Here is a 25,288-nt window from a genome sequence, read left to right as displayed (position 1 = left end):
ACTGCTAATCAGATATGTCGGCATCTTTGTGATGCCATTGAGAATGCAGGTTTGCCATAGAAGAGGTTTTTGGAATAATAACCGATGGAGCGCCATAGATGACAGGGAGGAAAAATGGACTGGTGGCACTTGTTCAAAAAAAAAAAACTTAAAGAGGAGGGTGTAGAGAAGGCATTGCTCTTCACTGCATTATCCATCAGCAGGACCTTTTCAGTAAATGCCTGCCATGTGACAATGTGATGTCTGTTGTTGTGAAAAGCATCAACCAAATCAGATCCAGGGGCTTAAAGCACAGGAGAGTCCATGCTTTTTTAGAGGAAATGGAGTCAGAATATGGAGATGTGCTCTATTTCACCGAGGTATGTTGGCTCAGCAGGGGAAATGTCCTGAAAAGATTTTTTGAGTTGAGAGAAGAAGTGAAAGCCTTCATGGAGAAGATGGGAATGTGTTTCTGAGTTGAGTGATCACAATGGCTCATGAACTTAGCTTTTCTTGTTGACAGCACACATAAGCTGAATGTACTAAACAAGATGTTACAAGGCCCGGGGCAGCTTATCAGTGCTGCCTATGACAAAGTGAGAGCATTCTTCACAAAACTTGTGTTATGGAAATTCCAACTCTCTCAGATAAACCTTTGCTATTTCCCAGCATGTAAGGAACTTCTGGATGCAGGCATACCATTCAGTAGTGAGAAATATGTTGATGCTATTTTTAAGCTAGAGAAGGAATTTGATCACAGATTTGCAGACTTCAAAAAGCACAGAGCCACTTTCCAAATTTTTGTGGACCCATTTTCCTTTGATGTGCAAGATGCCCCTCCTGTGCTTCAAATGGAGTTCATTGACCTGCAATGCAACTCTGATCTCAAAGCCAAGTTCAGGGAGATTAGTGGAAAAGCAGACATGCATGGGCAATTTTTGAGAGAATTGCCCCCCAGCTTCCCTGAGCTTTCCCAAATGTTCAAGCACACCATGTGCCTTTTTGGGAGCACATATTTGTGTGAAAAGTTATTCTCCACATTGAACTTCAATGAGTCAAAGTACAGGTCTAGACTTAATGATGATCATCTTCAAGCCATACTGAGGGTCTAAACTGCTTCCTCTCTAAAGCCAAATGTGGTTCAGACTTGTGAGAAGAAGCGCTGTCAAGTTTCTGGCAGCAAGGAATAGACAAAAGATGCCATGTTCAGAGGAACTGTTCATGATCTTCATTCAATATTTTATTTATGTTCAGAAGAAATAATTAATACTGTTAATAATGACGTTTGAGGACTTTTTTTGGTGAAATTCCTTATGCGGCCCTGACTCATCCCGACTTTGCCTCCAGGTAAATTGAGTTTGAGACCCCTGCCTTATCACTGCATGTGACCCCAAAACCCAAAAAATAAAAGTGGTGAGTTATTTGTACTGTAAATGAAATACAATCAAAATTCTCAAGAAACAAAAATGGCCTCATTTCTAAAGCCAGAGAGAACAACCAGCCCCCTCTTGCACAAATTGGGGTATGTGTGAAGATGATGATGTCTTGAAATGGCTCTGGTGAAGGGAAATGGTGGTAGACAAGAAAGGGCTGAATCCAATATAATGAGTGGAAAGACTGAATTGTAGAAAAATGTCAGATAAACCCAACCATCACTGAGCAAATGTTGGATGTGAAGGAAGGAATACTTTTCAAGAATAATATTAGAATCCTGGCTTTGGGCAACAGTCTTGGTGCTGTCTCAAATGAAAGATTTTTTCTCCTTTAAAGGTACACATCTCTTGAAATCACTTTTTTCTGTGACTTCCAAAATCTAACATGAATTTCATGAAGAAAAAGGCCCCTAATGAACAGGAGTTCCCAGTGGATGTTGAGTGCTCCAGCACTACCACTGAGGTCACATTTTGGAAAGAAGTATTGCTAGGGGGTACTTCAGTTTATATAACACAAGGGAAATTCAACACTGGAGGGTGGGGGTGGGGATCTATTCCCAGTATATTTCATTCCTGTAGTTCAATATGAAAATATGATCACAGGCCTTATATGTAGAAATAAATGTATTTAGGTGGTTTTGAATTGTTTATCATACCAAATGCATGGCCTATAACAGTATAAACAGAATGTAAGTGGAAAGCCATGTTATTAAATCCCACAGCTCTGTTATTTATTAGCATGAATTTGAGAATTCCTCTCTATCCAGCCCTCTAGAGTTAGTAATGACCAATCTTAACTATTTGACTTTGTTGTTTCTGTTGTTGGGGTGAAGTTTAAACTCAATATGGACTTGGGTCATTAAGCCCCTCAGCATTGGAATCCATTTATCTTAAAGATAATATTTCTTATTATCAAATGATATTACTTATGTTAGAAAAGATGGAGAAAAGGAGTTTGTGGTTGGAGAAGAGGAGTTTAATCCACCTCTTGAGGAGGTGTAGACAGGGAAAGGAGCATTGTCAGACAAATCTGGGACCACTTTGTCAGCTGGGCATTTATCCCACAGACATTCTCCTTGGATTTATAATGGAATGTGCATGAGGATGCTCGCTACAGAACAGCCACTGGGGTTGGATTGCTGGAGGCCCATGAAGGGCACAGAACTATGATGGGGGTGTGGTACAATGGAACTTTCACAGTGACTAGAAGTTTTTTTTCATGTAGGCTACATATTCATGTGCACTATCACGTTTTCCAAACTTTTCTCTGTCATCACAAAATGCTGTATTAAAGTTGCACCTTGAAAATTGATATTAAGAGGGAAATGAACACAATAAAGCATGTAGTCCAATATTATCTGGGAAACACAGGCACACAGAAGAACAAGATTGTCTTTTTTTCAAAGTGCAGACCAAAAACAACTACATGGAAGCACCTTAGAATATTGTCCATAATAGAGTGGAAGAAATATTTTCTACACCCATTTCTGGCTATGGCCAGAGGATAGCTATGAAGAAACACTGACCAGGATACCTGTGAGATTGATCCATTGCCCTGTGAGTAGTATTCCCCACTTTCCCAGTGCCCCTGAATTCCTGTTGCATTGTAGCTATAAACCTTTTCCATATATAATGCACTTCATAATTTAATGTATATTACAATTAATCCCCTAATGTATACACTTAGAGATTGCTCTAAATGCCTTAGAGTAAGGTAATGTAAATGATAGAGTTTTCTAGTTTAGATATTAACATGTCATCTTGGGCAATTTGAATGGTTCTGGTCCTATTCAGGTATACTGCAGTGTGGGAACTCTCACACCAGACCTTGGGGAATCTAACATAAGGCTCATGCACACAAAGCACGTACTCCAGCACCATATTTTTGGCCCCAAATAACTCTTCTTGGAAGTTTCTTAATATGTAAATATAGGCTGGTAATTTCTACCTCCCAAGAGGTAGATTTTGGATCAGATGAAATCATAGCTGTGCTGTGCCTAAGTAGCTATGTGGTTCCCCAGCACAAAGTAGGAAGCAGCTTCCCACCTCCAGCACTGAGATGGGTGTGATCCCCAAAGAAAACAAACAATATTTTAGGCTTGAAAGACAATATCTGTGGTTATTGTAACTGTGTTAGTGAGAGAGGACATGTTAGATTCATTTTAGGAAGATGGTGGGAGGTTCAATCATAAATTCAAAATATAACAAGTAGAAGAAAGTAAGCTCATAATGGTTGAACTCTGTGTCTATGGATTAAATGATTGGTGATGCCGATTTGAACAAGATTGTGTATGACATTTCTCAAGATCTTTGTCAGTTACTGGTAATTTTTGTATGTCGAAGGGCAGATAGTAAATAATTCAAGCTTTCTGAATGGATTGGATGGACTACATTACACTGCCCAGATTTGCTATTGTAGCACAGGAGCTGCCATCCATGGCAGAAAATGAATGCATCTGACTGGTAAGAATACAAACTGAAGGGTAGCCTGAAGCTTCCCAGAAGAATGCAAGTTGTTCTTTTATGTTTGTCTTAAAAGACTTTTAGATATTTAAATTTAAAAAAATAGAAGTAGGCAGTTGAGAATTTCAGGTAAAATTCCTAATCTATTTAGTTATGCTGCTCATATGGGTCAAGCACATTTTGGTTGCTGGCTAGCTAATGAAGTCACACACTTGGTGGGGGTGCTCACACATAGCTGGTTATGGGGAACATACACCTTGGTTAGACCTTGGGGATTCCAAAATAGCAGAACCTCTGGGATTGTGCTCTGAGTATGCAGACAATGCTGGTATCAATCTTGCAGATCAGCAAAGGTAGACTGCATGATTTCTATCCCCTTGATTTTATGGAGATATTTTTTATGGGCTAGCATGTGGTCTATCCTGGAGAATGACCCATGTGCACTGGAGAAGAATGTGTATCCATTTTTCTGAGGATGGGGTGCCCTATATTTATCCAATGGTCATTTTCTTCATTTCTCTTTTCAGAGCTAATATATTTTTGTTGGGTTTAAGTCTGTTTGACCTATCAAGGGGTGACAGGGCAATGTTGAAGTCACCCATTATTATTGAGTTGCTATTGATATCTTATTTCATATTTGTCAACAACCGTATTAAATATTCTGCTGGTCTTCCCCTTGGTGGGGAGCCTCAAGGTGTAGGTCACAGCAAACTTGAGAAGGTAGTCCAGTATGGCTGCCTGCCTTGCTTCAGAGGCCTCAGCAGCAACCAGTTTCATCCTTTGTGGACGGGACAGCTCACCTCTGAAGAAGCACCCCCTGGGAATGATTGGTGGAGAGGACCAAGGAGCAGGCTACAGGAGAATTGAGAAGGTAGTCCAGGGTGGCTGCCTGGCACACTTCAGAGGCTGCAGCAGCAACCTTTTCCACAACTCTGAAGAGAGTCTTGAGTATGAATGTTTGACTGAAATGTGTACAAGTCATCACTTATCTGGGCTTTTCAGAGATAATGCAATTTTTTTTAAATTCTTGTAAGTCTAATTTCCAGCCACAGATGGGAAAGGTGTTCCCACCAATATGTGACCAACATCTGAGTGAAGATATACATGGTTGCTTTGAAGAGTATATTTTAAGTTTAATATTAAAAAAGAAGGGGCCGGTGAGGTGGCGCTAGAGGTAAGGTGTCTGCCTTGCAAGCCCTAGCAAGGAAGGACCGTGGTTCGATCCCCCGGCGTCCCATATGGTCCCCCAAGCCAGGGGCAATTTCTGAGCGCTTAGCCAGGAGTAGCCCCTGAGCATCAAACGGGTGTGGCCCGAAAAACAAAAAACAAACAAACAAAAAAATATTAAAAAAGAACATCAAAGAATGACGTACCAAAGGATATGTTCTTAAAAAATCAACATAGGCTATTTGGGAAGATTAAATTTGCTATTTTTAAAGCAATGTTTGCCATACAGGGTATATAAGACTACATAGATTACTATGGCCAAAATTGAATATTTGTAGTCATAGTGAGTGTATTTCATAACTTCTTTTAAAAATTATAACCAAAGACTGAATAATAGTAGAGTTATTATGGTGGTTGCCTTGCTTGGAGTAGACACTGGTTCAAATCCTTAGTATCCTGAGCATAGTCAAGAGTAAGTTTCAAGCTAGGTGCCAGGAAGAGCCCTTCAGTACCCACACACAAAATTATAACCATGAAAATGTATAAATAAAAATGTCAACTCTTTTCAAGTTTATGTCACCACTTGCAGACATGTCTTTTATAGATGAACACAAAGGATCAGCAAGTTTCTTGGTTTTATGTTTGACATGAGGTATCTACTCTATGTTTTATGGCTAGGCTCAACCCATATTTTAATGGAATAAAGAGGATCAAAAATGCATTCTATCAACATTTTAAATCATTTTTTCAGCATGATCAATATTAAATCCAAAATAAACATTTTAACTTTCATTTTTCATCTTTAGGCTTCAGTTGCATCACATATATCATTTTGTGTCAAAACTTTTTCTGCAATATCAGTTAAAAACGGATTTAGCACAGAACTGTGCTGTCCTAACAGGCAGTGGAAGTAATGAATGGAGTGAAATATACCCACACAAATTTCCATCTCTGAATATTTGCAGATGGCGACAGGTTATTGCAGTCAAGTGAACACAAGATGCTGTCTGTAGTTATTGCGTGAACAGGGAAAATCCTAAAATCTGAAAATTAATTTAATTCTACTAGAATGTTAGTGGCATTTGTTAGTAGAAGTAATACTTAGTATAACTAGTTTTTGTATTTTAGGATAATAAACTCTTCCCAGTTTGGTAAGAAAAAATTTTTTATTTTTTTTCACTATCTTCATACATTTTGACTTGTTCGTATGCCCATCCAGATTCTAATCTTAAAAATGTATGCCCTCAGAACAGAATTTTTTTCACCCTAAAGTGATTGATGACCTTTTTTTGTCGTTTTTTTAAAATAAATTTGTCTGATAATAGATACAATATGGTCTTTTGGTAAGAATTTGTATAGCAAATTTGCATAGCAAATCTCCTTCCAGTGTTTTACTTCTCACTGTTTTTAATATTTTAGTTTCACCATTTTAGTTCTCACTGGTTTTTGGTTTTGTTTGTTTCTGTTTTAGTTATATTTGGCAGTGCTTAGTGTTTACTCTTGACTCTGCTCAGAGATAACTCCTGGAGTGGTTGGAGGACCATATGCAGTGCCAGAAACTGAACTGGGATTGAAAGCATGCAAGGAAAGTTCCTTAATTCCTGTACTGTTTCCCTAGCCTGAAGACATTGTTTTGGTAGTCAGTGTGAATTTAGAACTTCACAATTTTATCATTGAGTATAATTTATAGATTGATATTTGCATTAAAATATTTTCCAGTGGGGCTGAAGCAATAGTGTAGCAAGTTTTCTTTCAAGTTAAAATTTGCACATGACTTTCCTGGGTATGATCTCCATCATCCCACATAGTCAGTCCACTGAGTATTGACAGGAGTAATTCCAGAGTACAGAGACAAGAGTAACCACTGAGCATTGCAGAATATGGCCCCCAAATAACATTTTTTTTTCCAGGCTAGAAAGATAGTATCAAGGTTAAGGTGTTTTTCTTGTTTGTGACTTTTGTTTGTTGCCTGATCACCAGCAGTAGTGGTCCTTGAGCAAGAGTAGCCCTTGGGCACCATAGAATGTGATCCACAAATGAAAATTTTCCTGTATTATTAATATTTTTGCCTCCTTATGATAACTTGTGAGTACAAATAATTTTACTCCCGTGGCCCTACATTTTGTGTTCCACCTAAAAATAGGCTCCATTTCAAGTTAGTAAAGAAATTCTTCCATATTATGTTTTAGGGATTTTATATTTAATGTAATAATTTGATACTTCAAAATTAAATATCTTTTTTTTTTTTTTTTGGTTTTTGTTTTTTGGGTCACACCCGGCAATGCTCAGGGGTTACTTCTGGCTGTCTGCTCAGAAATAGCTCCTGGCAGGCACAGGGGACCATATGGGACACCAGGATTCGAACCAACCACCTTTGGTCCTGGATCGGCTGCTTGCAAGGCAAACGCCGCTGTGCTATCTCTCCGGGCCCAAACTTAAGTATCTTAATGCTATAATTTTAAAACACTCTTTTAGCTGAATATCAAGCATTTTGTATTTTGTTTTATAATTTTCTTTTAAGTTAAAATTTTGGAACTTACCTGAGACTTACTCTTTGACACAAATTTGATGGTCATGGAACAAAATATCTGATTTTAATTGTTACCAATATCTTATAACTTTCTTTTAAGTGAAATCTTTTTCTATATTGTATATTTCTGTATAGTTAAGCCTACAGATTAAATGTCATCATTGAATAACAAATGTCTTTAAAAATTATGAAGAGGAACCTAATTTTAATGTTATATACAAATTAATTTAACTTTCTAATTTATTTTTAATTATTCTAAGTTTTATTTTAGGCAGTGTTTACAATATTGTTACTGATAGGGCTTCCTCTAGAACATAATACCTCACCAAGGCCTCCCATAGATGTTTACTTCCCTCCACCAGTGTTTCTTTCCTCATTCTTATCATAGCAGGGGAAGGGACTCCCCATCAGACTCCTGCAATAAGCTTTCTACTAAAGATGAATCTTCCATTTCTGTTGCCTTAGAGCAGGGGTCTTCAAATTACGGCCCGCAGGCCACATGCGGCCTGCAGAGGAGTCTGATCTGGCCTGCCAGCAGTGAGCACTGTTTGGTTGCCAAGATACCTGCCAGCATATACACTCAGTGTATATCCAAATATCACGAACCATGCACTCAAAATGGTAACCATCTTTGGTAGCACTTATGCCTGTGAACAGACTTTTTCAAGAATGAAACATCTGAAATCTCCAACCAGATCAAGATTAACTGATGCCCACTTGCATCACTTGTTACGGCTGGCAGTGACAAATATGGAACCGAACATTGACCATCTCATTAGCCAAAAGCAGGCCCACAGTTCCCATTGAAATACTGGTGCGTGATCTGTTTATTTATAAATGGTTTTCATTTTATTTATATAAGGTATGTGCAGTGTGAGTAGGAATTAGTAGCTCATATAGTCCGGCCCTCCAGCTCTCTAAGGGACTGTAATACGGCCCCCACTTTAAAAAGTTTGAAGACCCCTGCCTTAGAGCATTTATTATTTTCATGTTATGTTTATATATCCACATATGAGAAAGATCATTCTGTGTCTGTCCCTCTTTTCTGACTAACTTTACTTATCATGATTTATTTATATAGCAGCAAATTACATGATTTTATATTTTCTTCTAGTCAGGAAGCATTCCATTGTGTCTAAGTGTCATAAGTTTCCTTACCTAGTCACCTGTACTTGGATACTTGGATACTTGGATTGTTTCCAAAATTAAACTATGTAAATAGTCTGCAATAAACTTTGTTCTATTATATAACCACCATGATATTGTTCTTTTGTTTTTGGGTCATACCGCTGTGCTCATGACTTATCCCTGGCTCTGTACATAGGGACCATTTCTGGAGATGCTCTGAGGACCAAATGAGGGGTCAATCACAGATAAGAGAGCAGCTTACCCTCTGTACTGCTCTCTAGCACCAATTACCCTTATTTTATTACACTTCATAGTATTAACAGTTTATATAATATACTATTCAAATTTTAATCACAATTCTCATCTTTGCTCAAAATATTTTATTCTTTTTTTTCTTTGTTGCTGTTTGTTTTACAACTGGCTCATTTTACTTAGGAAATAACCATAATCCACATAAATTTTTGGCTTAATTGCAGACTGAACTCTGTTGTAAGTTTTAGTTAGTTGCTTTTCTGTTTCATCTGTTGCTCATCAGAACCTAAACAAATTATGTTGTAAGGATTGTAAAGGAGAAACATCCTCATTTGATTAATTTTTCTATTCATTTTCTTGACAATTCCAACAATATTGAATTTGTATTGTGGATGGTGATGTCTTTCATCACAAACTCAAGGTTTGTTTGTTGTTGTTTTTGTGATCTCATGCATGCAAGGCATGTGCTTTACCGCTAGTCCACACCCACACTCCCTCAAGGGTTTTGAATATATTCATTGTGTTTAACAGATTCCATCTCATATACTTTTGTGCCACTTTAAAATAACTGTTAAGTGCCTGAGAAATAACTCAAAGGACCAGCACATGCTGTGTTTGCAGGACTGATTTGTTCCTTGTCATAGCCTAGTCCTCTGAGCACCACCCCAAAACAAAAAGTCTATTGAATATCTATGACTTCCTTATTTTTAATATTGTTTATTTTATGTAGTTGACTTATCCATATGTGTTTACACTTTACTATGAGATATTAAGAGACTTCTGGGGCCCGGAGAGATAGCACAGCGGTGTTTGCCTTGCAAGCAGCCGATCCAGGACCAAAGGTGGTTGGTTCGAATCCTGGTGTCCCATATGGTCCCCTGTGCCTGCCAGGAGCTATTTCTGAGCAGACAGCCAGGAAGTAACCCCTGAGCAATGTCGGGTGTGGCCCAAAAACCAAAAAAAAAAAAAAAAAAAAAAAAAGAGACTTCTGAATTATACTACCCCTATGAAGAGGAAAAAATAGGAGCTTTCACTGGGGATTTCTATTCTCCACAAAGCTCAATTTGAATTCAACACCCAAGAATGTTGTGCTTCAGTTTTTCCTTTTATTTGGTTTTAGATTGTGACTAGCTATAGCAGAGCTGAGTCCGAAAATGTTCAGGAGATGAATAGTAAAGTGTTCAGACCTGATAATATTTCTAGAATAAGGGATACTTGGTGCCTATGTTTTTATCTGTGGATCCAATTTGTTGACTTTGGAATAAGAGACATTCAAATGAAACTTTTGTCATAAATTTTGCACACCAAGTATGGAAATACAAATGCAGGTAGCATTTGATGACAGCTTTAGAAAGGTTAATAAATTCCATCCGCCACTGTCACATTATCATGAAACCCTATTTTTGCATCTTCATATATGGTACAATAGTCCTATAAGCAATTCTATCTTAGCATCAATTACTTATATAACTTTAATTTCCTTCTGTTTCTTGAGACATTTTCTTCATTTTAAGCTGGTATATTGCTTTTCATTTTTTATATGATATCTCTGTGTCTTTCTTTGGGAATTTGATTAGCTTTAATGACAGGAAGTTCTGAACATCTTAATACAAATTGGACATTAATGAAATATTTAAATATTTCTAAAGTATTTTTTGGTTAAAAAATTTAAAAAATTGGTTTAAGTTTTACTATCTCTGCTGAACAGATATAAAAACCATATCAAGAAATAATTTTAAGAGCAACAAATCAGTCAAAATTAAATTCCCCAAACTATCAGAGAAGCAAACAATGAGTACTCAGTAGATACATACAAACATAAACACGCATGCACACTCTAGGTCAGATGGAAAGAATTATTAGATAAAAGATTTACAAGTCACTAATACAAAGTGTGTTTCTGTATTGAGAAGTTTGTTCATTTAATTAAAAGCTCTCTCACTTTTCAACATCTCAAGAGTAGGGTGTCAGACAGTTCCCTAAAGGGCATCATTGTATAATCTGATGTCTGGGGAGAGGAGATCAGACTTGTTGAACTACATTCCTGCTACTGGAGTCAAAAGCAGGCTGAATCTGTTGAACTGCAGTTTCTTTTAGGAGCCTTTACCCATGGTTTCTACTCTTTGAGGACCTAATTTTTATTAATTATTATTAATAATATTACAGTTAAGGTAATATGGTAGCACCACTGACTATATTTATGGCATTGACATATAGTTACTACTTTTCTCCAAAAGTTCCAAAGACCCTCTAGCACTGTAATTTGGATCAAACATAGTTCACTCATTTTCCTCTTTTCTCTCCCACCCACCCCTGTTTGGTAAACTGAGCTTTATAATCTTATGTTTGTCATTGTTTGATACTGCCTGTTATCTTACATTGTTTCTCTGTGCACCACAAATAAATGAGTTCATTCAGCATTTTTTCTTCTCCTTCTGATTTAAGAAATTACTCAGTATCAGAATGCTTGATAGAATAGTCAGGCCAAACATAGATTCAAAGTCAAATGTTGTAGAACAATCATTCAAGCAAATAACACACCCTTGAAAAGGTTGGGGTGGCCATATTTATATCCAATGACACAGACTTTAGACTTAAAAAGATTATAAGGGACATAGATAGACATTTCCTAATAGTCGTGGGATATGTACAACAGGAAGATATCACACTCCTTACATATATGCATCCAATGTGGGACCAGAAAAATATTTAAAACAATTGTTGATAGATTTGAAGGAATGCATTATTATCAACACAATAATAGTGGGAAACTTCTACACTGCTCTGTCACACTTGACAGGTCAACCAGGCCCAAACCCAAGAAGAATATACTGGCTCTGAAGGGAGAAATTTAAGAGAGTAGTTTAGTAGATATATATTAGGCTCTCTGTCCCCAGAATACTGGATATTTTTCTCCATTGCACATGTATAATTCTCCAAGATAGATCACATGCTGGGTTATAACACATCTTCATAAGACCAAGAGGATAGAAATTATAAAAACTACCTTCTCAGATAATGATGCATTGACATTAAAAGTGAATTACAAACAGACACAGAGAAAAAATACTTTAACATCTGGAAATTAAACATCTCACTACTAAACAAACAGTGGGTCAGAGACAAAATCAGTAGGAACCAAAGATTCTCAGAATAAAAGGAACAAAGACATGGATTATCAAAATTCGTGTGACAGAGCAAAAATGGTACTAAGGAAATTTTATAGCTTTGAAAACACTCACTAGGAAGGAAGAAATGGCCTACATAGTTTAATGGCTTAAAAATATCTTAAAAACTTGGAAAATAATCAACAAACTGAATAAAAAATACACATACAGAAGGAAATAATAAATATTAGAGCAGACATTAATGAATTGGAAAACCAAAAAGCAATCTGAAAGATCAATGATAGTAAGAGTTGGTTCTTCAAAAAAATAAACCATTAACAAAACTCATAAAAAAATGGAAGAGAGAAATTTAATAAACTGAATTCAAAATAAAAAGGAGAAGGTTACTACAAATACTATAGAAATTCAAAAAGTAAATAGAGATTACTTTGAGTTTTATACCCAAAATCAAGAGAACCTGAAATAAATGGATAAATTTTTTTAAACACCTTGATTACATACATATTTGTGTTTGGGTTTCAGTCATGTAAAGAACACCACCCATCACCAGTGCAACATTCCCGTTACCAATGTCCCAAGTCTCCCTCCTCCCCACCCGACCCCCGCCTGTACTCTAAACAGGCTCTCCATTTCCCTCATACATTTTCATTATTAGGACAGTTCAAAATGTAGTTATTTCTCTAACTAATCTCATCACTCTTTGTGGTGAGCTTCCTGAGGTGAACTGGAACTTCCAGCTCTTTTCTCTTTTGTGTCTGAAAATTATTATTATTATTATTATTATTATTATTATTATTATTATTATTATTATTCATTGCAGCACTATTTACCATAGCAAGACTCTGGAAACAACCAAGATGCCCTTCAACAGACGAATGGCTAAAGAAACTGTGGTACATATACACAATGGAATATTATGCAGCTGTCAGGAGAGATGAAGTCATGAAATTTTCCTATACATGGATGTACATGGAATCTATTATGCTGAGTGAAATAAGTCAGAGAGAGAGAGAAAAACACGGAATGGTCTCACTCATCTATGGGATAAATTCTTAGACTCCTATAACATACCAATGTTGAAACAAAATGATATGGCATATATGAACAGCTATATCACTACTGAGGAAATTAAAATGCTAATCAAAGTTCTAAAAAAAGACAAAAGCCCTACCAAAGACAAAAGCACATGCCCATATGTATTCACAAGTGAATTCTTTCAACTTTTCATGCAAAACTACTGCCAATACTTTTTAGGAAAGTTTTTTCAGGAAACTGAAGAAACAGACTCTCCAAAATAAGTCTTATGAAGCTAATATCACCTTGATACCAAAAGTTGACAAAGATGCTACAAAAAAAAGAACTACAGACAATATTCTTGATGAGACAATGCTAAAATCCTCAATAAAATCCTAGTAAATAGGATCTAATATCTTATTAAGAAGGTCATATACGAAGACCAAGTAGGATTCATCCCAGAGATGCAGATGATTTAATAGGTGCAAGTCAATCAATGTAATACACCATATCAAGAACAAAGCCTATATGATCATATCAACAGATGCAAAGAAAGAATTTGATAAAGAAGAAACCCATTTGTTCATGACTAAAAACTTCACAAGATAGGAATGGATAAAACTTTTCTCAATATACTCGGGGCCGGAGAGATAGCATGAAGGTAAGGCTTTTGCCTTGCATGCAGAAGGACAGCGGTTCAAATCCTGGCATCCCATATGGTCCCCTGAGCACTGCCGGGTGTGACCCAAAAACCAAAAAAAAACAAAAAAAAACAAACAAAAAAAAAACCTTTTCTCATTATACTCAAGGCCACTTACAACAAGCCCATGGAAAATAATATACTCTATGGAGGAAAACTGAAAGTGTTTTTTCTAAAATCTGGTAAAAGTCAAGACTGCTCTCTTTCACTACTCATATTCAATCAGTACTAGAAATACTTGCCATAGCAATCAGGAAAGAAAAATGCTAACAAAGTCTATGCTTTGTAGATGACATAATACTATATTAAGAAAATCCTAAAAACTTCACAAAAAGCTTCTAAAAACATATTTGTATAGCAAAGTGGCAGACTATAAAATTAACACACAAATGTTCTTGGCATTATTATTTACAAATAATGATAGAGAAGAAATAGATAGTAAAATAAATAATCACATTCACAAAAGTGTCACAAAAACAAATACCTTGGAGTATAGAATTTAAGAACCTATATAAACAAAACTACAAAACACTGCTTCAAGAAATAAAATAGTATACAAGGACAGAGATAAAAACCCTGTTCATGGATTGGGAGAATAAACATTATTAAAATGGCAATACTCCTCAAAGCATTGGATGGGTTTAATTTAATCCCTCTAAGAATATCCATAATATTTTTCAAAGAAGTGGATCAAATACTCCTGAAATTCATTTGTAACAATAAACACCCATAAATAGCTAAAGCAACTCTTAGGAAAAAGTAGATGGGAATTCATCACTTTCCCCAACTTTAAACTGGAGTATTTAATACAATTTTAAATTGTATTACAAAGCAGTAGTCATTAAAATAGCATGATATTGTAATAAAGATTAAATCTCATATCAAAGGAATAGACTTGGAGTCTATTGGGGTCTAGACTTAGGAGTCAGAATATGACCCCCAGACACATTAATTAAATGATCTTTGATAAAAAAAAAAGAAAGAAACACAAAGGGGAGCAAGGATATACACTTCAACAAGTTCTATGGGACAACTGGTCAACCACATTAAAAAAATTGAACCCAGTCCTTTCTGTAACACTATGTACAAAAGTCAAATAAAATGGATTATAGAACTAGATATCAGACCAGAAACTATAAATCGTATAGAAGAAAGAGTAGGCAAAACACTCAATGGCATTAAGACTAAACCATCTTCAAGAAGGAAACACCACTGTCCAAGCAAGTGGAAGCAAAAATAAACAAGTGGAATGTATAACTGAGAAGTTTTTGCTTCAAAAAAAAAAACTTCAAAGAAAACAGTGACTAAAATACAAAAACGTCTCACAGAATGAGAGAATATATTCACCTAATATCTACCTGACAAGGGGTTAATATATAAGATATACAAGTTATGACAGAACTTAACAAGTAAAAAACAACTAAACCATCCAAAAATCAGAAGTAATTAACAGGCATTTCCTCAAAGAAGAAATAATAGACGGCCAAAAGGTGTATGAAAAATATTCCATATCATTAATAATCAGGGAGATGCAAATGAAAACAACAATGATGCATCATCTCACACCATAGAGACTGGCACTCATCACATAGTACAAAAACAACCAGTGCTGGCTTGGATAGGAGCTATCATCAGTTCTAGTGGGAATGCCATCTAGTCCATCCTTTCTGGAAAACAATATGATATTCCTCAAGAAATTAGAAAATGAGCTCCCATATGACCCAGCAATACCACTCCTAGGGATATTCCTCAGGAACATAAAGTCATGATACAAAAAAATGTCCTCTGTACTTTTATGTTCTTTGCAGCACTATTTACAATAGCCAGAATCTGAAACAACCCAGGTGCCCAACAGATAAGTGGCTAAAGAAATGGTAGTACATCGACACAGTGAAATACTATGCAGCTATTAAGAAAAATGAAATAATTAAATTTACCTATGCATGGATGAATATGGAGACAATTATGCTGAGTAAAATGAGTCAGAGGGATAGGGATAGACATAGATAGTCTCATTTAGCTGTAAGATATAAGAAAATAAAAGACAGTATGGTAATAATTTGCAGAGATGGTAGAGGTGATGGCAAGGAGGATCATGTTATGATATGAAGATTACCATAAGGAGTGGTGAGTGCAGTTAGAGGTTTAACTGCACTGACAACTACCATGACAATCATAGAGAGAGAAGTAGAATTCCCATCCAAGAGACAATTGATAGTTTAGAGTGGAGGGAAATGGGGACATTGGTGGCAGGAAATTTGCACTGCTGAAGGCTGGTGTACACTCTATGACTAAAACTCAACTATGAACATTTCTGCAACCAAGTTGCTTAAATAAAGAAATTATTAAAATATTAAAGAATAATAGTCTTAGTTATAAAATAGTGTTCATTCAGTTGCCAGAGATTTTTTTCTTGGTGACTTAGATATGAAGAAATATATAAAAGACTTAAAAACTATGTAAAGTAAAAAATTCACATGAATATGTTGTTACTTATAATTTTGCAAATAAAAATTATACCCCCACATTTAATACTATTTAGTCAATCAGATTCACCGAAAAGAAATATAGATGAGAGTATGTGTAATTTCTTCACACAGCTTTCATAGTAGATTAAATATTTTTTTTAAAGTACAATGTTTTTCTTTTTCTTTTTTGATCCATGCCTAGTTGTACTCATAACTTACTCCTGACTGCTCAGGGATCACATCTGGTGGTACTTAGAGGACCATATGTGGTAATGGGGATTCAGTTGGATTCTGCTCCAAGTACCTTGCACTATCTCTCCCAAAATTCATGGCATTAACAGCCAATTGTTGTTTTACAAAATTAGGCATAGAGGCTTTGACTCTCCATTCATAATTTGCAATTTTATAATCTAGTTATGCATATTCAGATATACCTCTAGACATAGAGTCCCTGTGTTATGTGAATCAAAAACAAAAGCACTAACAACTTGAATAAGTGATCGAGTAGATAACCAATATTTAACCAACTTTAAGTTTGAGACATGATTATGTGGAAATAAGAAATACATACAAAGTACATTTTTAGGAAATAGACCAGGTTCATGATGGTTAATGTATTAAGTATCCTTTTATTTGTGGCAAAAAAAAAAAAGCCAAAGAAATCAAACACAAAATTATTGACACAAATGCCATTAATCTTATATTCTAGACAAAACATTAGGATGACAAAGAAACAAGATCACGTCATAGTTTGTACTTTAGGTGAAATAGCTTCAGGCAGAATACACAATGCCTCATGCAATTAAGCCGACATCTCACAGTTTATCTGAAACTTGCTAAATGTCGTTGTTTTCTTTGTATTTGTGTCCATCAGGGCCACTTCATCCCCATGCCCTTGTAATTCCCTTGTTTAGTTCAGACAAAGTTGACTCCTATGCTTAGTACCCTTAAGAGTTTTATAAAATTTTCACAGTGCTCTCTGTTGAAAGACACAGTTCTGGTGTTTTGTTTTTGTTCTTGTTCCTATCTTTTCGTGAACTGTTCTTTTAGGTCATTCCTTAGAAAGATGTCCTAGGCTTCCACCCTGTCCATCCATATGATGGATATTTCAGTTCTTTGTCCCGCCTCTACTCCCAAACGTGTTGCTTGTGGAATGTACTGAAGAAAGCAATGCGGTTCCTGTGGTTGGAATGTGTTCTTTGTTTCTGGTGATTGTTAGGACAAGCACTATTATTTTTTCTCTTGCCTGGGTTGAATGATTTATGAGTGAACTATTTAATTTTTGGAGCACTTGACATTTTTGACCTCTCATTCATCGACCCTTTGGAATTTCTTTGCTTGGTAGTTTGAAATACTGCTTCATTGCTCCATGGATATTTTCAGTTTTCCTTGTAGGAAATACTGCCCTGGGTTTCCTCAGGATAGTTGTCTGAGCTTATTTGAGATGACTTCCAGAAACAGGCAAAACCAGTTCACTTCCAGGGAACTCTGAAGAACCATGACCCTGGTTAAGTGTCTGGTAGCAATAAATTCTTACTAAATAAATTTTGATGTTTTATTAATTCATCTTTATCAGGATTTAAAAAAAAACCCAAGTGCCTTTGCATTATCTTTTGTTTTATTGAACCACATCCACAGGTGCTCAAAAGTTTACTTCTGGCTCTGTGCTCAGGGTACTATAGCTGACTCAGGGAATCAAATTAGGGTTGACTGCATGCAAGGTAAGAGTCTTAAAACTCTTGCAGTATCACTCTGGTCCAGTATTATCATAAATAAATTTGGATTAAATAAACACAAAGCTTAAAATGCTGCTACTGTCATAATATGGTTAATAAAAGTGGTTTTGTGACAAATGGGTTATTACTATCCCAATTATTTTAACTAAAATTGAAATTTCCATTCCAAGTGAGATTTCATTCTGATATTCATCATACTATTAAAATAGACTTCATTTCTTTAAGGCATTGCATGTGAATGACAAGACAATTCAACTTGGCCATCTTTATAAGAGTCTGAGAGGAATTGGCAAATGCATCAGATTTTATCAGTATGGAAGGAAACCATGAAACCTTGATTACCCCACATGTAAATAATAGGACAAAACATTTCTTATTTATATTTGCTCTGGTTTACTATCAACTTGAAGATATAATTAGATTCTCTGTGATTTGACATCTTGGCACATATTTATTGTTTGTCTTTATAGTATTGTCAGTATTATATATCTGGCCTTGAGGCTACATCAGAAAGGAAATGAAATACTTTGAGAGCTCATCATTATGAGTGGATGCTAGTGTGAAAACAGCTGCTCTCTCTCTCTCTCTCTGTCTGTGTGTCTGTCTGTGTGTCTGTCTGTCTGTCTGTCTGTCTGTCTGTCTCTCTCTCTCTCTCTCTCTCTCTCTCTCTCTCTCTCTCACTGAATGAGAGATCTGGCTTTGTCCTTGGGGTTGCTATGAGACATGCTTTCTGTTGTCCAAAAATAGATGCCAAATTGATCATCTTGTCTTCTGCAAAACTCTTGATATCAGGTTCAAAGAACACGACTCAAATTTTATTACACCCAAGAGTTTTCTAAAATGGGAAAAAGTAAATGATTACCCAACCATCAAGAAAAGATGGCTTGATCCCTCCTTTCTGTTATTAATTTATAGTTGTCCCTTAAATGTAAGATATAATAATATATCAACATTTTGTTCTTTTACCTCCCCGCTGTTCTTCAAGGCAGAAAATCTCTTCAATAATAGGATGCTTATGACATATCTCTGAAGTTTAAACCCACAGAACTAACTCTGCAAGTCCATCCTGTCCCCAAATATTGCTCTTGTGAGAAGAAAAAACATTCATTTGGCATTCATCATGTATTGGTTTTAACCTAACTATGAGTTGGGTTCTTATTTGTAATATATAATATATATCAAATATATAAACATATAAATATGTTTATATTTATTTTTATATTTATTATATTTATATAATATTATATATTATTTATATATATTTGTATATATTATTTATATATTTATTATATATAAAACTCTTCCTTCATTTTTAATATTTTCTTTCTTATTTCTGTATTTTGAGAAAGAAAATCTCCCTAAACCCAAATGATTTACCTTTATTTTATCTTAAAATGGCTAATTAGTGATTAATGATCTTTATTCTTAAACATTTGATTATTCTGTTATCTATGTCATTATTAAAATATGAATTGTGATTCAGTGCATTTAGGTTGGAGTCAAGGTGATTGAGTTTCTAGTGAACATGCAGGTAATGCTGATGATGTGGGATTATGGGTTTCTTAGAGCAGCGAGAATCTATAGAGTACTGCATGGATTAAGCATAGCTCTGCAACTCTGATATAATTCTTTAAACGTTATTGCTAACATTTTTCTTAAAAAACTGTCAAATATGGGGCCGGAGAGATAGCATGGAAGTAAGGTGTTTGCCTTTCATGCAGGAGGTCATCGGTTCGAATCCCTGCATCCCATTTGGTCCCCCGTGCCTGCCAGGAGCAATTTCTGAGCCTGGAGCCAGGAATAAACCCTGAGCACTGCCGGGTGTGACCCAAAAACCACAAAAAAAAACAAAAACAAAAACAAAAACAACTGTCAAACATGACTTTCCAAATAGTTGTTTCTCATAATGTGTCACTACATAGTAGGTTCTTTAAAAATATTTACAATAAAGACTGGCCATTGATTTATTTATTCAACACATTACAGTATCACAACTAGGAGATAGTTGAATATACTGATTAAATAATTATTTACTATATTTATCACTAAATGATCACTTAATATTTTGATTAACAAGTTTGTCATTTTGCATCAGAAAGTGTCTACTAAGTAACAATTACAATTAAGTAAATTACTGAATCTCTCTAAATCTGTTTCTTCATTTGTTAAAGAGGGATGGTTATTATTTGTCACCTAGGGTTATGAATATCAAGTGAGATGATCATGTGTAAAAAAAAAAAAAGCTCATATGTTTCTAGACAATTTGTATGCTCAATAAGTGATACCTTTTCCCAGTGTGATATGCTGTGATATGCAAAGGCTATAGAGGATCTCTTTCCCTATCTTCAGAGAAGACAATTTAAAATGGAGATAAGAGTATATACCTGTAACCACACCCCCCATTCTTAGTGTTACCTGACCTACAAGAAAGACCCTCCCATTTCTGGGTGGGGCCTTGGGGAGGTTATAAATGGTTTGACCTCAGGGGCTGAAGAGGATTTGCCTGGATGGAGAAGTAGCAGGAGGAGAGATGGCTGGAAAAGGCTAGACACAGGGGAAGCTGACAAGACCATCCTTAAATAGGTTTAATATTATAGGCCACACATGTTGGCCAGGGTAAATAAAGCTGATATTTTTGGAACCTGTTGGTGAGTGATTTCTTCACCTCTACCTGAACCTGCTGACCTGCTGGCTGGAGGGAGTTGGAGCCACATGGCCTGGGGATGGCAGAGAAAGGCCTCTCCATTCATCCCATCACCATCCAGCTGCTAGGAAGTTCCAGGATAGTGCTTGGTGAAAAGCATTAAGAATATTTTAAGTTACAGATGTATGGTGTATTTTGCAAAAAAAAAAATTATGTTTTTAAAAAAGGCTAATATGTTAATTTCTCACTGTTTACTTTGTTGCTTTGAAAATATTACCTGCCTTTCGCAAAAGGCGGAAGCCAGGAAAACAAGAGAACTTATGCTCTTTTGTTATTTAATTAAAAAGAAAGGGGCAGAATGTAACCACACCCCCATTTCCTCCGGTGTAACCTCACCTGCTAATAGACCTCCCATTCCTGGGAAGGGTGTTTGGGAGAGATCAAAAGGCTTTTGTCAGGAAGGGAAAGGAGGAATTTGTATGGATGGAGCAAGAGGAGAAATGGCTGAAAGAAGCTAGATGTAGGGCATCTTAAGTCCATGCTTAAATCGGTTTAAGATTATAGGCCACACATGTTGGCCAGGGCAAATAAAGCTGATATTTCCTGAAGACTGTCTGTGGATGAGTTTTTACCCACTGCAATCACCTAAAATTGCAGACCCGCCGGCTGATGGACAAGGTGGAGCCACGTGATCCTAAGCTGGAGAAGAAAGCCCTCCATCACCATCCACCTCCATCCAAGATCATCCAAGGGCTTATTGCAACATATACCTTATATAGTTAATAACTAATTTAATGTTGATATATTGGTAAAGAAATAGTAAAATGTTGCTGGAGTCTAAGAAGTTTCTGGGTTCACTTTGGTAACATGACAGCTCATCTTTGAGGTTGATTCCCTCTGAACCAATGCATTTTAGCCATTTGACACTCTATCAGACAAAGGAAGAAGGCATTGTACCTACTCTGTGCAGGTCATAGGTTTTGTTTACAAGGATCAGTTGCGGGGCTGGTATTGGGAAGAGATGATACAAATATTGGCTCCTGGGGCTGGAGAGATAGCATGGAGGTAAGGCGTTTGCCTTTCATGCAAGAGGTCATCGGTTCGAATCCCAGCGTCCCATATGGTCCCCCGTGCCTGCCAGGAGCAATTTCTGAGCATGGAGCCAGGAGTAACCCCTGAGCACTGCCGGGTGTGACCCAAAAACCACAAAAAAAAAAAAAAAAGAAATAAAAAAAAAAAAAAAAGAAATATTGGCTCCTGTGTCAATCATTCCCTTAAACTCCTTCCAGTGAATCACAAGGGTTAAGAATGGGCCATCATTAACTCGGGATACCACACGAGATACCATACATAGCATGCACTACGAGAGGGCCACGAGAAAACTCTCTAACATATACTTTATCTCTAGGTTATTCCTTCTTTTAGGAATTGAAGCAAGTGACCAGTCAGACCACCGAAGCAGTGCCTGTGATGTACAGACTTAAACTACAGGCTCTATTCTTCGAACACATTCAACCTAACCAGCATTCCCTTGCTATTCTCCCCTCTCTTCTCACTACTTTTTTTTTTTTTTAATTCTATTCCTCTCTTTACTTTTTCCCCTTTCTCTTCTCCTTTTCTTTCTAAGGTATTTTCTCTTTCCTCTCACTGCATACCCCTCCCATATACCTTCCCCTGTTTCCCCTCTGGAAATCCAACTATCCCTTCACCCCTCAATTCCATCCAGATCTCCCACCATATTAAAACTCTTCACCCTCAATCCTTAATCTATTAGGCATCAAGGCCGACCTCCTACCCAACGAAACAGTACCCAGCACCCAGGCGAGGGGACACCCAGTCAAACCCACACCTCGTCTCCTGCAAGAAAAGACAGCCAACTCCCTGCGGACTCATGCTGTGCGGCCTTCCCTACCAACTCCCCCTAACGTGGACTGTTTCTTGAAACCGGATCTAGGTCCAAAAGTATCCCCAACGCAAGAACTCTTCCAAGACCTCCCTGCCACAAATTTTTACCAATCTGAAGAAGGTCAGGGGGTGGGATAGGAAGATGCCTGGGAACCCACACACCACAGGAAACACCCAAAAGACAATGGGAAAAACTGTACCTCCAACATAGGCATAAGACTGGTAATACACCACCTCTTTACCTACTCTCCCCCAAATGTAAGGTAGTCTTTTGCACCACTTTGGTCCCTTAAAAAACCTCACTAACTCACCTTAAATTTTTTTTTAATTTTTTAATTTTTTTTAATTAATTAATTTATTTTTTAAATGTTTGTCCTACATATACATTTGTGAGCGCATACATTTTTATTTCCTTTTTTTTTTTCTTTTCCTCGCTTTTGGGTATGTGACCTGTTTCTGTTATCCCCTCTGTCCACCCACAAATACACAGACATTATAATGTAGCACCACTTCCCCCTGCAAAGGCACACCAAATAAAGGGGAAATCTTACATATAAAAAAAAAGAGCTCTTGTCTACTAGAGATGGGAACTCATAGTTGTTTACAAAACAGGGATATCTCCTACCTTGAAAATATGTCATGTGGAATCAACTTAGACCTCAGGTGATCAGATACCATTCATCCAGCCTTGAACCCTGGATCCCAGACATAGAAACGGCACAGTTCCTCACAACAGTGGCAAGAAACAAATCCCAGCCGGGACTGCCTTAATACTGCGGGGTCAACAACAAGGGCCAACTCTAACATGATTTCCTGACAATGAGGAAAATCTGAACATCCTGACCTCAGAGCAGATTAACCTACCTTACCAGCTAACGACAAGACACAACCAGAAGTCTCGGTACCCTTTGGTAGGTCCAAAAGCCAAGATCGTGATTTATAGTTGACTGGCTGCTAGAACTACGACCAGACGGTATACATCTTGGGACCAAAAAAAAAAAAAAAAAAGCCCTAGTTTAGGGTTTGAACTATGACCTGCACAATAACCAGGATCCCCAGTCCCAAAGGTCCGGCAGAGAAAATTGTAACGGAACAGGGCTTTTGGAAGCACAAAGAAAGATGCTATCCTAGGTGCCACCCTAGGATCAGGGCAAAGACCAAGATCACCAACCACAGAAGATGGTTTAAAATGATACGGAGGTAACAGAACCTCTAGAACCACAAAGACTGACTTCATCATAAGTCCCACCTCAGGAGCTGTGCAGATACTGAGACCTCTAAACACAGAACAGAAGTCTTCCACACACCAAAAAAAAAAAAAAAAAAAACCCACCACCGGGAGAGTAAAGGCTCCTGAGCAAAGTCTAGTGTTGATCCCATGACAGTATGCTCCAAGGACGGAGAAACCCCATATCTCTTAGGCCAAGTGAATTCCTTTTCGAATGACCCCAATATTTACTGTGCCAGGGCAGGAGGGAAAAAATAAAAATACAAAAAGCACAAAACCTTGGTTATTATCTATATATTTTTTACCTCCATTTATTATTGTTGTTATTATTTTTATTCACCTATCTATTTTGGTCGATTTCTCTGTTTGGGAGTGATTATTGAAACTGTCCCCAACCATACTTATATTTTCTCTTCCTTTCTTTTCTTTCGTTATGTGCTATGCCATGTTTCTCATTTCAAGACCATGGTGTGTTTTTTTTTGTTTGTTTTTGCTTGTTTTGCTTTTTGTTGTTTGTTTGTTTGCCTGTTTTTTTTTTTGTGGTGCTTATCGATACAGCTCAAGCCCTCACTAGATATTTGACACTTCTTTTGGTACTGGTGGAGTGTTTCACCTTCTTTTTCTCCATCTCTCAAATCGATGATGAGAGCCTCTAGAAGGATTCCGCCCAGTTTCGGGGTATTAGATCCTTACCCCAGTTTATTACTTTTCTCTTTTTCAAACAAAACCACGCAACTTGAACTAGCTAGTCCTGCCTCCAGTTAGAGGGGGAACTAAGGGAGGCATCAAGACCAAACAGGTGCAAGACTACTAAGTTGTGGGTTAGATAAAGAGGGGACCACATATTCAAGCCGACCTGGGATGAGGGAAGAGGAAATGGGAGGTAGGACAGAAATGGAGGTGTAGGGAGGACAATTTGGTGATGGGAATCCCCCCTGATTTTATGTAAATATGTACCTAAAATATTATTGTCAACACTATGTAAACCATTATGATCAAAATAAAAATTAAAAAAAAAAAAAAAGAATGGGCCATCATTTTCTATAATATCAGTGGCATAGGCCACTAGGGACTTAGTGCTACCATAATCTCCAATCCTGGGGTTAGTGGACTGGCCAGGCATAACAAAAGGAAAGAGGAGTTGGGTAATGTGCTCCCTTTTTAAATATTCAAACAGTTGGTACTGAAATGACAATTGCTATTTCACAGATAATCAGAGTCAATTGCCCCAACATGGACAGTGATTCCTTCAGTCAGGCTGCTTCTTCCTACGACTCTGACCACAGTGCCTGGTGGAATTGGCCTATTAATACATTTCCATTTGTAGGGCATTTTGCCGGTAATATCATAATGATGTCAGGGCAGGGAATATTCAAAGTAGCACTTCCCGTGGTAGCAGAATGCACTGCATCTATTTATCTATTGTAAATCTTTAAGTTCTGGTTGAAGTGGGGGGGGGGGGAGGCTGCAGTTGGGTGTGTCCTCTGATTCTGCAGAGTCTGGGGTTGGTCCC

This window comes from Suncus etruscus, chromosome 14 (assembly GCF_024139225.1).
Source record: "Suncus etruscus isolate mSunEtr1 chromosome 14, mSunEtr1.pri.cur, whole genome shotgun sequence".
In the NCBI taxonomy this organism is placed as follows: Eukaryota; Metazoa; Chordata; class Mammalia; order Eulipotyphla; family Soricidae; genus Suncus; species Suncus etruscus.
The sequence above is the reverse complement of the archived record's forward strand: the minus strand, read 5'-3'. Positions refer to the sequence as shown.